The following is a 17,744-nucleotide window of genomic DNA, read 5'->3' as shown; positions in this document are numbered from 1 at the left end:
CTCTTGGTCAAGTAAGAAAGACGGCTAGTTACATTTAACTAAAAACACATGGCAGCAGGTGTCAGAGCTATGCTTCATTTGAAGACTATATAAATACTATTTTTGGAAAAGGAAACTAACAATAGGTCACCTGAAAATGCCAGGCAAGGGCTCACGCACCTTTCCATGCTTTCGCGAGCATTTAGCAATCATATTTAGCCTTCAGCTGAACTGCTTTCATTTCAGGCAATATGTAATTTATGCAGATGATTCATTTGCAATATTAAATCATTACAACATTCTGTAAAAACAACAACAGACTAGAACAGGAGGCCTACTTTGATTACCTGATTTAAAGCTACAACCTCTCCCCAGCCGCAAACGAACACTCCTCTTACCCTACTTTACTTTTTTCTGTTTCTTTTCATAGCAGTTATCATCTTCTAACATACTGTGATTTCCTTAGTTGTTTACTGCTTATTTTCTGCTTTCCTCTAATAGATTATAAGCTCCCAGAGGGCAGGAATTTCTGTCTCCTGCATTCACAGATGTATCCTATGCATCTAGAACAACACATTGCACATAGTAGGTATGCAGAAATGCTGGCTGAATGAATTAGAACAAGACATGGATGAGCTGTCAATACCACACAAAGCTGTTTTCTGAGATAACAATGAAGGTGACTCATTACTAAGTACAAGGAATATTTTTTCCAATAGAAATCACAAAAAAATGAAAAAAAAACCACTCAAATTCGGAGGTCAGTGGGGAAGTTCTGCTGTCAGAAGGAGTTGATGATTCACTTTAAAGGTTCCAGACGAACTGAACTACCTGTGTGTGGGGCCAAGCTCCTGCATATCTTTGAGGGTAAAGAGGGAAACTGAGGTAGGTACTGAGCAGTGTGAAAGATACTTCACAAGGATTTGTCTCGTAGCCTTATAATATTAATATTTTTGTGTAGCGCTTCTCAGGAAAAAAGAAATGCTTTCACAGCATCTTACTCTACACCTGAAACAACGCTCTGAGGCAGTGAGGAATGTTTTCCGAATCGTGGAGAGTGTGTTACTTACCCAGGGTGATGGGCCACAGTGGACCATTCTTGCCTTGGTTTAAGAAACAAGTACAAATCCAGTACTTTTCACACGTGGCATGGCCCAAAGTAATACTTTCAAAGATCAGTGACCTAGCTGCCCACCTCCTGTGGTTTGTTACCTGGGGAGCGTTTTACAAAAATGGGTGATTGCCTAGTCTTTATTGCCAAAGTGCTGGGAGATCAAGTGAGTAAAAAGAGAACGCCAAAGTCTCTGCTACCAAACAAGTAGGCATTTCAGATGGTTATTTAAGACCCTGCATTATCTTAGGTTACGGTGGAGGTCTGTGAAAAAAGAAAGGCAGCGGCAGGCACACAGCCTAGATGTATGGGGCTCATTTAAAGCTCTGTCTTAACAACAACAACAACAACAACAACAACAACAAAATGAAAACAAACAAACAAAACTCTCCTGTGCAGAAACTGTTTGATAACAGTGGAGAAGGAGGAGCCTAAAATGCAACTCACCAAAACCCAGAAAAGACATGGAAAGCACGGAATGGCAGGTCTTGAGAAGCTCATCCCCACACAGAGAGAAACGGTGCCGTATCCAGAGAGAAGAGATGGTGTGGTAGGTGGGGGAGAATTACCAACCAAAGGGGATGAATCAGCTCAGCGTCTGAAAACACCTACAGGTTCTGTCAAACCTGCCTGCTCTCTTCAAGAGCTTCAGGGCTCACAAACAGGAAATTGCTGGGTATGACTTAACCTGACTCTCAACCTCCTGAGAGAAGAGCTTGCCCCAAAAAGTCATGAACAAAGTGCGGAGCGAAAGGGTGAGAGGTGAAGAAGAATGTGAGTTCAAGTTCAGGGTATGAGGCATTGAGTGGAGGGAAACAACCTTCAAACATACAGGAGTGATTTCGGATTTCAGCATTGGGCTCAATACTGGTGGACACCTTCACTAATAGCCCAACACTGCATAGAAATAAAGAGAGATACAACTGGATTTCAAAGGCACTTGTGAAGATACAGGGTTACGTTGTTCAAAGATACAGGATTACGTTGTTCATTTATTCATGTGTTCATTTATTCATGACTTTCTGTATCAGGATATTTTCAGAAACAGAAAACTCTGAATTGACCTAAACAAATAAAAGGATTTATTATCTCACACGAGAGTTACCTAGAGGCAGAGCTGTCTCAGGACTGGTTTATCTAACAGCTCAACTACATCGTTAAGGACCCAGGTTCTTTCCATCTTTGTGTCTATTTTGATTTGCTTACACTGACCAAAAATTCACCTCCTGGATCAGGGACTGGGGCTGGGGCCAGCTGCACTAGCGCAGCTGAGGAGAGTAAATATTTCCACCCAATCAGGGTTGGCTGGCCAGAAAGGGGCTAATGGCCGGCCATTGGGTGCGCTGCCAGGAATGTCGGTAGATGGTCAGTCAACAATATTCATAGTGTGCTTACTATGTGTTCATTCCTGGGCTGGTCACTGGAAATACAGACACAAGGAACTGCCCGCCTGTAGGAGCTTAGAGATTAACGGGAGAGAAGACATTAGTGAAATCACCATGCAAATAAAGATACAACTGCAAATACAATAAATGCTATGTTTTAAAGGTGACGCTATGAAAGCATAACAGGGGGACCGAGGTTAGACGATGGGGAGAGGAATTCATCCCTGAAAAAGGGACACTGGAGACGTTAGGATGGGGGATAAAGAAACATCTCAGACAGAGGGAGCATATGGACTGGTCAAGTGGAAGGATGGAATATGGCACATGTGAAAACTGTCCCCAGATGGAGAGGGTGAGCTTGGAGCAAGGTGAAGCTGAAGAGGTACACGGGATCCAGACCATACTCACATGAGTTGTATATAATGGAAGAAAATATTAGCAAACATATTTTTAAACTTCAAAAACTCAGACCTTTTGTTCACATCAAATTGGACACAAAACAGGGCTCTAAAATGTCTTAGTGCACAGATGCTCTGAGAGTATTAAATGGCCATTCCCTATCCTTTCAAAGTGAATGTTTCTACTTGCTTCACTTAGCATATTCCACGGAAAGAAAAGCCTGGCCACAGGGGTGAGGCGGCCAGGAGTGGCCAGGCCTGGAGCATGGGTGAAAGACGAAGCCGCATACTTGTAACTCACTGGGAAAGGAAAGGAATAATTAAAGAGGACAAGATAGGAAAAGGATGTCGGGAAAGACAGTAGCTTTGAGGAAGGGCTGAATGGGGTTAGGGGCCTGGATGGGGGGTTCATGGTGCATAGTAACAAGATACGGGAGGTTGAGATGGGGGTGTGGGAAGACCCAGAAGCACAGTAAATGGAGGGGTGCTGCTAATGGGCCAATCTTACCTCCACCCCACACCTTCAGGGGCGAGTCTACATTTACTCTCTTCCCGTATTCTGGGGAGGTAATGAGAGTGAGACTGCAGAACTCAGTCTACCTCTGTGCCCTTGGGGGTGTTCTTGCTTACTTAGCAAGAGATTATACAAAATTTATTCAAGATAAAGTGACACAGAGTCTTCTCTCAGCAAATGAAAATACACTTAAGGAATAAACAACACTATCACTTCCTCATGGGGCCAAAAGTATTACTTCTTACTCTGGTTTCTTACCAATATAAACTAACTCATAATCTTTCAATAGCTGAGTATAAATGGTCTAATTAACCGTCCTCTGCCCTTCAAATACTTAAGAATTTCCATGGTGACTAACCATGCATTTCTTCTACCACATGGATGAGCATGTAACTAAATGAGCTCTCATCCTCCAAAGCAGACATTTAAAGTGTGACAAAGTCATCTCAGAGAAACTTGGCCCTTCTGAAATGAGATAACTAATTACCCGGTGCAAAGGCAGTCTTCCCCACTGGGAAATCAACTCTGTGGTCTAGTAGAATGAAAGGCATGGACCATAGCAAATCAGGTCTGCAGAAACAGTAAACACAACAAGCCACAGAACAATTAACACATGTGGATGAAGCAAAAGAGCACCAGTCACACAGCTGATTTCATTTTAAGAAAACTGAATCTGTGTTTCAGGAAGAAAGGGAACGAGTGAAAAAGTATACGTATAGAAAAAGAACCAACACACCCCGAAAGCAAAGTAAGACACTGAAGAGCAAAGTAAAACTCATATACACAGACTTCACAGACTTACACAAATTACTTTGTTTGAATTATTCTACACAACTAGGAAATTAGGCCCTTATACACATACTCTATGGCTCAGGAGTACAGCACATGTCTTCCAGGATCCCACCTCCTAACAAACACAAAGCAATGAACCATGGACACGGTCCTCCTTTCAAGTAGGGACATAACCTATTTTCTCCAGATCAGATGAAGCTGGTAACTGAGAACCCGTAGATACTGTAGTAAATACAGAGAAAAGGAGATGGATGATGAGAGCAAATTTAATTAAATGAACGAGCAACATCATAATGTACAAAAGTGGGAAGGGGAGAGAAGAGGCAGAGACAGGCTAAAAACGCACACAAAGTGCTGACTTTGTTCTTTTTCAGTTTTATCAAATTGCATAGATATTTGTGACTTTTACCCTAAGCAGCATGAAATAATGGACAATGAAAGGTTATCCAAATGAAATGTGGGTCTTTAGTTAAGTGTCAAGCACAAAAAGAACCAATTTTTTTCCAAAGAGTTTTCAAACAAAGTATGTATGCTCTTGACATCTGCTGATGAGCTACAGTTTCCTCTTCAAAACGCAAAGCTTCTTAAATTAAACATAAGCTTGTTTTTGGTATCTGCAAAATACATGTGGATAAAATTCAAAGTTTTAGAAAGGGAGTTGCCATAGAAACACAGAACTCCCTAAAAGAGCAATCCGTCATCTCTTAAGGGGACCTGTCATTATAGATATTTATTCAGTGTCTGTGTATGCGAGTGAGGCCGCAGACAATGCATAAAGGGACAGTCAGCACACACACACTAGACAAATACACGAATTAAATAAGTCAAGTACTTTAAGCAAGGAGCGATGAGCCCCATTGTATGTGTGTGTCAGAGGCTGGGGGGTTGGAATCATGTGAGCTGAACCCTGTGATACTGCTGAAATGCAGCCATCATAAAAACATTTCTTTAAAACACAATTCTGCAACAATCTGGGCACTGCACATAGTTATCACTACGGATTGTTTTCTGTGAATTCTTCTAAAATGTAGATGTAAGTACTAGAAGCAGCCCTTACAAAAACAGCTTTATTTTTACTAGGAGAGTAGACTCAAGCTAAAAAAAAAAACAAAATGGGAATTTTGTACTGCAGGCTTTTCCAATACATAGAGTCAGTATAACTAAGACAAACACCACCTCTTTATTAGAAACTTCTGTGCAGCATTTCAAAAAGCCCACCCGATTTTCAGCCAGCCTACAGTTCTTCAGACATGGTCTCTCTTGAGACAAAGAAGCCCCATGGAGATAACATCTAAGTTGGAGTCTTGAATCAAACCATTTATGCTGGTCCTTAGGGAAGGATTTCTGCTCTAGGACTTTCCCCAGAAGAGGCCATACTATCACACAGCACTTTGACCATGCGCTAACTGGGAGGAAACAAAAACAGATATTTTTAAGGAGTTGTGCCCCTCAAAATCCTGCAGTGAGAGTTTGGAATTAAAAGAAGTTAAAGCCATCTAAATCATCATTTGTATGAAAATTTGATCTTATCTGCAGTTGCATTTATCTGTGCTCAGTACTAATAATTTGCAAATCGTATTAATGACCAAATAATGATAGTTTTTTTCTAATGAAACACAGGCATTTCTTAAACATTAAATATTTAATCTCTGCTAGGTAAATTACAGCTACTGTTAACCAAATCTTACAAATGGGAAGATTGATACCATTCTTGATTTACCCCAAATCACAGATGTCTAACTTCTGAATTTATTTTAAATAAATACAAACTATAAAGTACACAGATGCTTATTTGCATTTGTGAATTACAAAGTATCATGATTAGGTATAGTTATACAACTGATGAAAAAGTTATTCAAGGGCTGACTCAAAAACCAATCAAATTAAATCTAGGTAACATGGGCCTAGTATCACTAGTTGGCATTATTCTAAAAAAAAAAAATTCAGAATGTTTAAAATCTTAATTTTTCCATTGCTAAATGTAACATGAAAATCCAATAGTGGTTAGTGGACCATGCCAACCACAGACATAATGGATTATTCTAGAACCATGTGAAGGTATCGTGCATCTGGGTGGAAGTTACAGGTCTGAAAATGGGTACTAGAAGAAATAGAGCATCTGGACACATGAATTTACTATATATTTGGATTTCACAGCAGAAGTACTCTGACCAACCAGGAGTTCCTTAGGAAAGCTTCTCTGAGCCCCAGCCTGAGCTCAGGGACTCTGCTCCAAAAGATTTCCTGAACCCCTACTACAGCACTTCCTCACTAATTTTCAGACAGTGGCTTTCTTGAAAACTTCCCAATTCAATCCTAAACTTAAGGGCAGTGACCGTATCTGTCATGCTCACCTCTGGAGCCCAGAATTGGTGGCACTCGGTAAATGTTTGCTAAATGAATGAAAGAATGAATGAAGGTAAGGACTGGATTTAAGTTACTAATGATGTTATCTATCAGATAATTTATTAACTTGGAGAAGATCTGATAAAAAACAGTGTGGGTTAAAAGAAATAATGTTCCTGATTATCTCAAAAAATTCAGAGATCAGAGATCTGGATTTGAATTTCCTAAAACAAGAAAGCAAAGAATGATCATGATATTCTGTACTTAAAACCTGGAGGGCTATAGGGAACTATCCTCACATCACTGATGCTGTTCAGTCTTTTATCCTGAAGGAAAATTCCTCTGGGAAGGACAGATGAGTGTTACGTAATTACAGTATACTCTTCGGCATGTCTCTTGCATCTGTAAATACAGCCCATGTTCTGAAAGCAGATCTGTAGCTGGTTTTTGAAAAACAACAAAAGAGAACCATGTTGGTCAAATAAACATAACTAATATGGCCTTCAAATTCTCCTTCACGCTGCCATTGTTTTATAAACACACCATGGTGGTCTCCTTATTTCTTCTGACATAAGTGAAAATAGCTTCTTGGTGCTATGTATTGAAGGCATTAGGTAAAGAAAGACAATGAAGTGATGAGTGCATTTACAATATAAATTTAATTTTTCTATACCAAAATTTCTGAGGAGATTTTCTGCTTTATGCAGGATGATCTTGCTTAACATCTTGTCGCACAATTCTTTACTCTAATTTGAAAAGAGTAAATAAAGTATGACTGCCTAAAAGGAATCCATTCACCTTTTCAGAATGAGCTATCTAAGCACTAATTTTTCAAACAGCTTTAACCTAGAGTGTGATTTTAATAGGACTGTTTATAAATTGATAAAACTGAAATGTTTAATAATTTTATAAATCAAGATCAAAGGTAGATGATGTATTCATCTTTTAAAAACATAACATATTACCATCATGTAAAATTACAAAAAATCTTAGCCATTCATGACAGTTCAGGAATGAGTCTTTCTATACAGGTTGGCTTTCCAGAGAGCTGAAGAACTCCAGAGTTTCCTTAAAATAGAAATATTTCCAAAGTATACCATATGTCTTTATGACTCCATGATCAGGGCTGAAACACATAATGTACTGTTTTCCTTGATAATGCTTTTAATGGAAAATATCAGCTCGTATGTACAAACTGAATATAGTTCAAAATGTGATATATGATCATAGATATAAATGTGTGCTGTGGACCACAGAACAGGAAGGATCCCATCTGATCCTCAGAGTACTCAGAAATCAGTCCTCTCAAAAAAAAAAAAAAAAAAAAATTCCTGATGTCAACTTCTATTTTGCTCATTTACCTCTTCCTCATGGAGGTAGGACGAAAGCTATGCAGTGTATTATGACTTTCTCAGGAGTACAATGTCATTTTGAAAAACTAGTTAGTGAACCAAAGGCTGAAGAAGTTTCCTGACAGATGGTTTTTTTGTTCTCTAAGTGGGTATCTGCTTGGATGTGGCTGTCAGCTCCCTCTGACTTTTGCTAAAGCTTCAGCCTGTTGAGGCTGTCCAGAGCTGTGGGCCAGTGTGCACTTAGCCAGCTTTTTACTGGCACTAAGTTTATTCAGTGGTTGGGGAAAAGGATCACCCTTGACCAGTTCATAAATCTGAGTTCTGATGGTTGCAAGTCCTCCAATGCTTTACTGCTTTTTGCCGTAGTCTTAAAAATTGATGATAGAAACTGGCACAATCTTTTTGAAAGGCAATTGGGCTCTCTCTCTCTCGAAATCAAAGCATAAGAAACTACATATTCTTTGACCCGGCAAATGCTTTCTAGGAATCTAGCCTAAGAAAATTACTGGATATGTAAACAAAGATTTGCAAAGAGGCTGATCACACCATTGATTATAAAAGTAAAATTCTGTTAAACTTCTTACATTAGGGGATTGGTTCATAAAATAATGGAGTCAAACAATGAAAAACTATTCCACCATTAAAATGTTAAAATAATGATGCGGATCTACATTAATTGAAATGCAAAGGTTTCCGTGTATATATTTATTGTTAAGTTTAAAAAAGTTTTCAAACTATGTGTATTATACATAGGAAAAAGTCTGTAAGGATATATATTAGAGGTTTCCAAATGATTCTGGAAGTTCTTAGAGTCCCAGTAATTTCTTGATAGTGCCTCCAGGCCGATGAAAAGTACCATGTTTTGCCTCCTGAAGTTATCTCCCCAAAATTTATTAACAGAATGTGTGCACCTGTAGGGCCCTGCGTAACTTCAGATCTTGGAATCAGATTGGACATCCTTACCCTCACTTCCTGTTCCACACTGGTTTGCATGTGGTACTCACCTCTTATCACTAAAAACTCAGTGATGACAGAAAACCCACTTTTGCAAAGATATGATTATCATCAAAAGGAATGTAGTATCATACAAGGTAGAAACTGTGAACTTCCTCCAACATGGTGTTGGACAGATGTGTTTCCCTTGATGATGGAAAATATCCTTTGGCAATTTCGTGATATTGCTGTGGTGACCAGAGCACCTTGGCACACAGCTTGGGAAGGACAGCTCCCTACCAGTACCGTGTGTCCCCGAAAATAAGACCTAACCAGAAAATAAGCCCTAGCATGATTTTTCAGGATGACATCCCCTGAACGTAAGCCCTAATGTGTCTTTTGGAGCAAAACTTAATATAAGACCCGATTTTATTTTCGGGGAAACACGGTAGTAACAGCTGCTTTCTCTCAGGTTATGGGTGATTTAAAAAAAAAAAAAAGATTGTCTGAACCTTTCCCAATAAGCATCTGTCAATTCTTACAATGAGAAAAAATACCATTAATCTTATTTACATATTTTCAAAAAAAATTTTTTTTTCTTTAGCTTAAACAGCAAATATTTATTTCTCACTGTTCTGGAGGCTTAGAAGTCCAAGATCAAGGCCCCAGCCAATTAAGTGTCTGGTGAGGACCCCTTCCTGGTTCGTAAATGGCTGTCTTGTTGCTGTGAAAAGTGGTTTGTTCTTAAAAGATGTATATTCTGCTTTCCTTAACTTTTTATTCTTAGAAAAGTCTAAGCATAAACAACATTAAAAATTGAAAGTCTTGGATGATGCCTTCGTGGTAGAAAACTCACTCCTGAATAATCTTCAACTCTTACTATTTGAATCCTTCCCTGATTCTTGCATGGATAGGATCTCTGAAGGCACCGGTGTCAGGACACTAACCCAGACATTCACCCTATTTCCTGCAGGGCGATACTACAATTGGTCAACAATAGACTCTCTGTCCTTCAGCTGATGTGCTTGTAAAAGAGCATGGTCATGCCCTCGTGGGAACAGAGCTGCAAATGGTTCCTTTGCTCTTGGTCTGCAGAGCTTCAATCTCTGGATTAATGGTGATCCTTTTAAAATAGTGCCTGCTGTTTTTCACCCTGCTGTCCACTGCTGCTGTCTTTAAAGGTTTCCACCACTCTTTGTTCCCTTCTGGTTACTTCTGCCGTTTGTCAATTTTCACACTAAAGAAATGAATGTCCTTGTATAACTTCACCAACTGGGACTTTCAGAATGAACCCTAGTGAGTTAAGTATAACTGATATTTAGTTCCCTTTGGTATTTAGTTGTTGGTGAGAAATTTGTTTGTTTTATCCCTTGTGGGGGTTGGTGGACACAAGGGAACGTTTTCTAATGTAAAACCATCTTTAAAACTTGATAATTTAAAAAGTTTTGGCATTGAAATTATATTGTGCTCAATATTTTCAAATCATTTACTTGCTTACTAAAGAAGTGGCTAAGGAATTATTAAAAAAAAAAAAAACTTAAAAAATTTTTCCAATCTAGGAACATCTATAAATGCATATGTTAATTTCAATTTAACATTAAATATTTAAGTTAGAATTAACAATGCTGCAGTACCAGACTTTTTAAAGTAACTTTTTGTACGAACTTTAATTGCAATGACCACTAACAGTCTTAAATATATTTTTAAAAATGAAGATCTCCCAATTTTCCTTTACCTGGGTAATTGTTCCTTGCAGCACTTACATCTTTTAACATACTATATACTTTATTTTATTAATTGTCTGTCTCCTCAAACTAGCTCAACAGAGGCAGAACTTTTTGTTTCTTTTAATCACTGATCAATTCCAGCACCGAAAAAAGCCTGGCAAAATGTAGGGCTCAACAAGTATTTGCTGTAAAATAAGTGAATGAGTAATTAATTTTTAAAGACCTTTTATAATTCTATTTTAAAAGACCAAAGAAGAGAACATCTTTTTAAAATGAACACCAATGTTTATGCAAATCAACACTACTTTTTTTGTAGGTAAAAATCAAAGTCAAACTTTGATTTCACTAAACTCCACAAATTGTAAGGATCTAAGTAATTTATTATTGCTCCCCTTCTGGAAACACTTCAACTTTCAAGTAAAGAGGACTTCTGAATGTCAAAATACGGCAAATCCATGTAGAACACGTGAAAATGTGAGGGTGAGAGTTAAAAACATTTTAAACAATCCATGGCTAAAGTGCAAGGAAGTAGAAGTAATTACTATAGTGTGTAAGTGACAAGCAGACTAGGAGCCTGAGAGGTAAAGAAGTAACCCTGGCATGTACCCTGCAGACATAAGCAATGCCTGGTGGGGGGTGTAAGAGACAAGGGGTCTATAGGACAGGACACAAACCTAATGCCCATACATGACATGAGTATTAAAGTCAACTGAAAGGTAAAGCCACTGAAAGGTAAAATCCTCAGCGGGTAAATTAAAAAAATAAAAGAACAAACAAAAAACTCCCCAGAAACAGAAGAAAGGATAAGCCTTAATGATGGAAGAGGAGAAAAAAAAGGAAAAAGTTTCCTCAGAAAATTCCAAGTCCACACTTACACTGTTTGGGATCAGAAATTATGTATCCTTTCCCAAACACAAATATTTAGGGTAGAAAAAGTCCTGTGGTGGCAGTGCCCCAAAACACATGGCAGGAGCAAATGCAAAGCCTCTCTAAAACAATGAAATTCAAATCTAAGTTTCAAAGGATTTTCATACATAAAGTTACAAGTAATTGAGTTCACAACCAAAAATCATAAAACACACAAAGAAGCAAGCTGCCATGAACATGAGTGAGAAACAAACTGTAGAATCAAACCCTCAAAAGTTGCAGATATTGGATGTATCAGCTATAGAATATAAAACAGATATGTTTAATGTGTTTAAATCTGGGGCAATATATGTAAAACACGGAGAGAAAATAATACTAAACATGGAACTGTGTATGCAGTAAAATTACCTTTCACAAACAATGGCAAATAAAGGCATTTTCAATCAAACAAAAATAAAGTTTATTTCCAAAAACATTCATGACAGGAATTTCTAAAGAAATTTCAGAAAAACGCAAAGTGATCTGAGATGAAAGAATGGTGAGCAAAGAAAATAGTAAACACATAACTAAATTTAAATAAACATGGGCTGTATACAAATTATAATAATGTCTAACATAAAAAAAAGATAAAATTGAAAAATGAAAACAATGGCATATTAAGTTGAAAAAGAATGATCCAGTTATAGAATGCTAAGATTCCTAAACTGTTTGGAAGAAGAAAGAAGACACTGTGTAGTGTAAGACTTCATTATGTTAAGCAAGATACTAACATCTCTAGGGTAAGCACTGAAAGAGAATATTGTGTATAATTGCCAAAATAGAAAAAAACCCCAAAACATGGAATTATTAAAATAAAAACAAAGCAAATCTCATTCAACCGAAATGAAGACAATAAAAATAAAAAAAATAAAGCACAAAGAAAGTAGGGCAAATAGAAAGCAAAATACAAGATTGCCAAAATGAATACAAATGTATTATTATTTTTTGTTTGACTGAAAACGCAAATATAAGCAATGCAATCTACTAAACAATAGAAACTGACTACATTTTCTGGTTAAAAGACAAAGATTATCTGATTGAATTAAAAAACAGAAAACAAGTCCACACAAATATTTGAATGTGAATGTTTATATTAGCTTTATTCATAATAGCCAAAATCTAGAAACAACCAAAATGTCCATCAGCTGGTGAATGGTTAAACAAATTATGGTGTATCCCTACAATGGAATGATACTAAAAAATAAAAAGAAATTAAATACTGATAGGTTACAACATGGATGAATCTCAAAAGCATCAAACACCAAAGACTGCACACTGTATGATCCCGTTTATATGACATTCTAGAGAAGACAGCACTACAGTGATAAAGAGCAGATCAGTGGTTTCTTGGGGCCAGAGGTGAGGGAAAGAAACTGACTGTAAAAGGGCATGAGGAACTTTCTGATGTGACGGAAATGATCTGTATCTTTATTGTGGTGGTGGTTACATGACTGTATATACTTGTTAAAATTCATCACACTGTACAATTACAATGTGTGAGTTTACTGTATATAAATTAACAAAGCTCATAAGAAAGATAAAATACAGTTATGTGATTTACAAAAGACAAATCTCAAATTTTTGTGTCCTTGAAATAAGGAACTTGGTTCTGCCATAGGAAAAGATGAAATAGTGCCATTTGTGACAACATAGATGGATCTTGAGATTATAATGCTAAGCGAATAAGTCTGACAGAAAACGTAGAGAACCATATAATTTCACTGATGTGTGGTATATAAAACTGAAAACAACAAAAGAACAAGACAAATGAAGAAACAAAAACTCATAGACATAGACAATAGTTAGTGGTTACCAGAGGGTAAGGGGGGAGGGAGATGGTAGATGAGGGTAGAGGGGATCCAATATATGGTGATGGAAAGAGAACTGACTCTGGGTGGTGAACACACAATGTGATATACAGATGATGTATTACAGAATTGTACACCTGAAATCTATGTAACTTTACTAACAATTGTCACCCCAATAAACTTTAATTTAAAAAAAAAGAAATAAAGAACTTGGAGAAAAATATTTGCAGGCAAATACTAACCCAGAAATCTGGTTTAGCTAAACTAAATGCATACAAAATTAATTTTAGGCAAAGCGATTAAGAGAGTTGTAGCATATTAGTAAAAATGTTCTTCACCAGGAATACATAATAATGCTATATGTCTAACATCTTCAAAACATATAAAACCCAAATTCACAGACCCTCAAGGAGAAATTGACCATAGGACAATCTGATTTGAGAACATAAATGCAAAAATATTGGACAAAATATTAGCAATTAAAATCTAGTAATTTATAAAGAAAAATAACATGCCTAAATTTGAGTTATTCCCATAGTACAAGGTTGCCTCAATATCAAACAATGCTATTCATCACATTAGCAGATTAAAGAAGAAAACATAGGATCATCTCAAAGGATGCAGAAAAAACATTCAATAAAATATAACAATTATTCATGATAAAAACTCTTAGAAAAAAAGGAACAGAAGGAAACTTCCTCAGCTGGGTAAAGGGTATCACAAAATAATCCTATAGCAAACATCATACTCAAGGGTGAAACTTTTAAGTCATTGCCTGTAAAACCAATGAAAAGATCAAGTTTGCTATTACCACTTCTATTCAACACTGGAGATTCTAGCCAGCTGAACAAAACAAGAAAAGGGAATTAAAATTACATACACTGGAAAGGAAAAAACCAAAGCTATTATTTCTTATAGATGATATAATAATCTAAATAGAAAACCCTAAAGAATCTAGAAATTATTTTTATTAATTAGGAGGCCAATAAGGTTACCACATACATGGTAAAACGCAAGGCCTTTCAACAGTAAAATGGCTAAATAAATTATAGTATAATAAATACAATTAAATATGATACAGCAATTAAAATCAATTAACTAAAGTTACACACATCAATATGGTGATTCTTAGTGATGGCTGTTCTGTAGTTTAGTTGTAATTTTGATGTGCGACATACATCATTATGGATCAATTTCAGAACATAATGTCTTGGCAGGAGTAAGTCACAAAATAATCAGTATGGTTCCATTTACATAAAGGTTAAAATAATATAGTATATTGTTTAGGGATACATACATATGTGATAAAACTGAAGAAAAGCAAGAGAGTAATTAACTCAAAATTCAGGAAAGCAGGGAAGAGGAGAATGAGATAGGAGAGAGGTACGTATGGGTTTCAAGAGTAGTGATAATGTTCTTGAAATGAGTAGTAGAAATGTGGGCGTCTCTCTCCTTTTTTCTTTAAATTGTCCCAATATTCCTTCTATATGTATGTTATACTTCCTAATTTAAAGAAGTGAACCTGAGTGAACTTTGTGAAAATGTGCATTTTAAAGTATTGTAATACCATTTCAAGTTGAAAACCACAGGCATTTAGGAAGTTATTTTTCTATATCTAAGTTTCAAAGTTAACATTTATTATTTTTTTCTTCCTCATTAGAGAAAAGTTGAGAGTCCTTCCTCATTCATACATTAATTTTCCCAACACACGGAAATCATAAAAAACTCTCTTGATAAATATTTTTTTTCTGGATTGGCTACTTTATTTTAATTTTTTATTGAGGCATACTTGACATATAACATTACATTAGTTTCAAGTATACAATGTAATGATTCGATATTTGTATATATTGCAAAATGATCACCACTCGTTTGATAGGTTTTAAAGGTACATAGCAAAGTAACTGTTTGCATCACTGCCTGCATAAGACAAAAGAAAAACAACAAATGAACAAATGCTAAGGAAAAGAACATCGACTAATAAGAAATGCCAAAAAGGCTTGAATTCTTATATTAAAAACAATGTTTCAGTGGAAAAGACCTAACTAACCCCTTCTTTTAAAGGATAATTCTTTGAAAGAGAAATTTTGCTCAGGCAAAAATAATGAGCTGATCAATGTCAGAAAGAGTTGAAAATATTTTCCCTTTTCATAAAATGTTTTTAAATTGCCAATATAATTAAAATCATATTGATGATCCAGCCATCTGGACACCTCACACAAAATATTCCAAATGGAACTCATTACCTTTCAAAAGCAGTCTTGGGTGACAGAGTCCAGTCACCCAAGCCAGACCCAACGCCCTTATTTATCTCCCACCAGCCCTCATGCTTTCCCCTTCTCCAATTCATCCTCCAGTTGTCTACAGAGCAATCTTTACAGAACACAAATATTACCACATTACTTCCCAGCTTAAAAATCTCTTAGAATTGACCCATATCCACACTGAATAGCCTTGAAGCCAGTTAGAATATGGTCCCCCTTTCCATGGTTCTTTCTGGCTTCTCTGCCTATACGCTTTAGGTCACAGCATTATAAACCAATTGCAGCTCTATGTTAATATTAATATGTTAATTTAATGTTAATATTAATATATTATTTCACAAGTTCATACATTAGCATACTATATGCTCATTTCTCTTCTCGAAAAACCCTTGCCTGCCTCACAACGATTGTCTTCAAAAATCTGTGAAACACCTCCATTGAGAAGGCTTCCCAAACCTCTCTAGTCTGTACTGCTTGTATTGCTATCATTACATTGAACACATGCTACTTTATTTATCTGTATGTCTGTCTTCCCAACTATCCTGCAAACTGCTTGAATGCAGGGATGGTATCTTATTTTTCTTTATGTCTCCAGTATGTAGCACAGCACCGGGCCCAAAAAGCTATCGTACATTGATGATCTCTTACTCTACTACTGTCCTATATAATATATATATATATATATATATATATATATATATATATATATATATATATATATATATATATATATATATATAAAGGAACCTGAGATTTAGAGGCTAACATGCCTAGGATCCTCCAGTTTAAGTCAGTGGTAGAATTCTGAACTTCTCTTGGGCTCCGTTGCCTGTGTTAACATCATGCACCTCTAGCGAAATGTAATGCATGAAATGTGAAACAGGTCATACGGAATCTCACCCAACTTATGCCCTGGGTCGAAGGCTATGAGGTTTCTGTAGAGTACTGGACCTCTGGGTTCTCTGGTCTGTCACTGATTAACTGTGACTCAGGGCTGTCCCAGGCTTTCTCTGGGCCTCAGTTTCTTCACATTAGAGAGGACCCCATACCTAACAGATCCCACATCACAAACTCTCACGCCTATGACCTTCTAAAGTTGGTAAGAAAGTCTTGTGGATCACGAATCTAGGTAATCTTTCTAGTTATTGGCCTTGAAACATCTCTTCCTTTACTGAAACACTGTTTCTGAAGAAAGGATGTCAGCAGCCATTTCTCGGTAGGCTTAGGCAAATGCCCACTTTGCTTCTCGGCCCAAAGCAGGACCTGCACTCTCGTTTTCCCTAAGTACTGTAGACCAGAATAGCAGCACACCAGCAGGAAGTCTGCCAAAGACACACTTTCTATAACCACTCTTCACAGAAGAGAAAATGAACAACTTGTGTTTAAATAATATGCAGGGTGTGATACCCACTGAACCTCCGCCCTCCTTCCTGGGGAAATGCAAAGTTAGCTGTGGTCTTTCACAAACCTCGGAGAGGATGAAATGTCAGCTGTAACTCTGAATTTCCTGGCTTCATTCCACTTACCTCACCACCTTACTACTATCTAAAATGACATTTTGGATATTAATATACTACCTCTAAACATCATCTCTCACTCAGACATGTTACAAACAAACAGCCGAATTCTACAGCTGGTGCTGCTAAAAACTAAAAGATTCTCAACATTTTTGAAGGGCAAAAATCTGTTTGTTCACAGATGTCTCTCAAGCCACATGTATGGGGCTTATCTGTTAGCGTCGTGAGTAAATGCTAACTATACTCGTGGCTCGTATTTACACACACTATTGGTTTTAAGTGACCACTCCTTCCCATCTCCCACAAAAAGACAGCTAAGAAAACAAAGCTCACTGGGAGGAAGAGAAACTAAAATTCTTTTTGCTGTTCCCCTCAATCAAACCCCTGCAGGAACAAAAGTATTCACTGTGGTTTATACGCTTGTCACTCAAAAAGGGGTACCTAGAAATGCCATGAACCTTCCTATAATTTCACTTCTACTTAGGGAGCTGGGTGTATCAATACTTGCTTTGGGCACAAAATGCAGGGCAGCTGAATGGCAGTTTGATGACGGTATAGATGAAAACTATGTTTTAAAAAATGCACCCCACCCCTTGTGTTACTGGGAGACACTGTTAGACTCGAACGTGTTTTTATCAGCAGGACCAACCTGGCTCCATGGAGGCCAATCACACATGCACACGCGTGTACCGAGCCCTTGCTATGAGCTATG

The 17,744-nt window shown here is 37.1% G+C and overlaps 1 protein-coding gene across 12 annotated transcripts in view; it reads right to left on the bottom strand.

Moving 5' to 3' along the window:
- The window catches only part of BACH2 (BACH transcriptional regulator 2), a 327,244-nt gene that overhangs the window by 198,760 nt on the left and 110,740 nt on the right, over positions 1-17,744 (bottom strand). Inside the window, exon 1 of one of the 12 annotated variants that reach the window (XM_019743261.3) lies at positions 1,538-1,682. The exons of the other annotated variants lie outside the window; for them this stretch is intronic. The gene's annotated coding sequence lies outside the window, so the exon portion shown is untranslated. Of the gene's footprint in view, positions 1-1,537; positions 1,683-17,744 lie in introns of those variants that run through there. 12 annotated transcript variants of the gene reach the window in all.

This window comes from Rhinolophus sinicus, chromosome 2, assembly GCF_057876585.1.
Source record: "Rhinolophus sinicus isolate RSI-liver-muscle chromosome 2, RSI-T2T, whole genome shotgun sequence".
Taxonomy (NCBI): Eukaryota; Metazoa; Chordata; class Mammalia; order Chiroptera; family Rhinolophidae; genus Rhinolophus; species Rhinolophus sinicus.
This window is presented reverse-complemented; position numbering and strand designations above follow the sequence as displayed.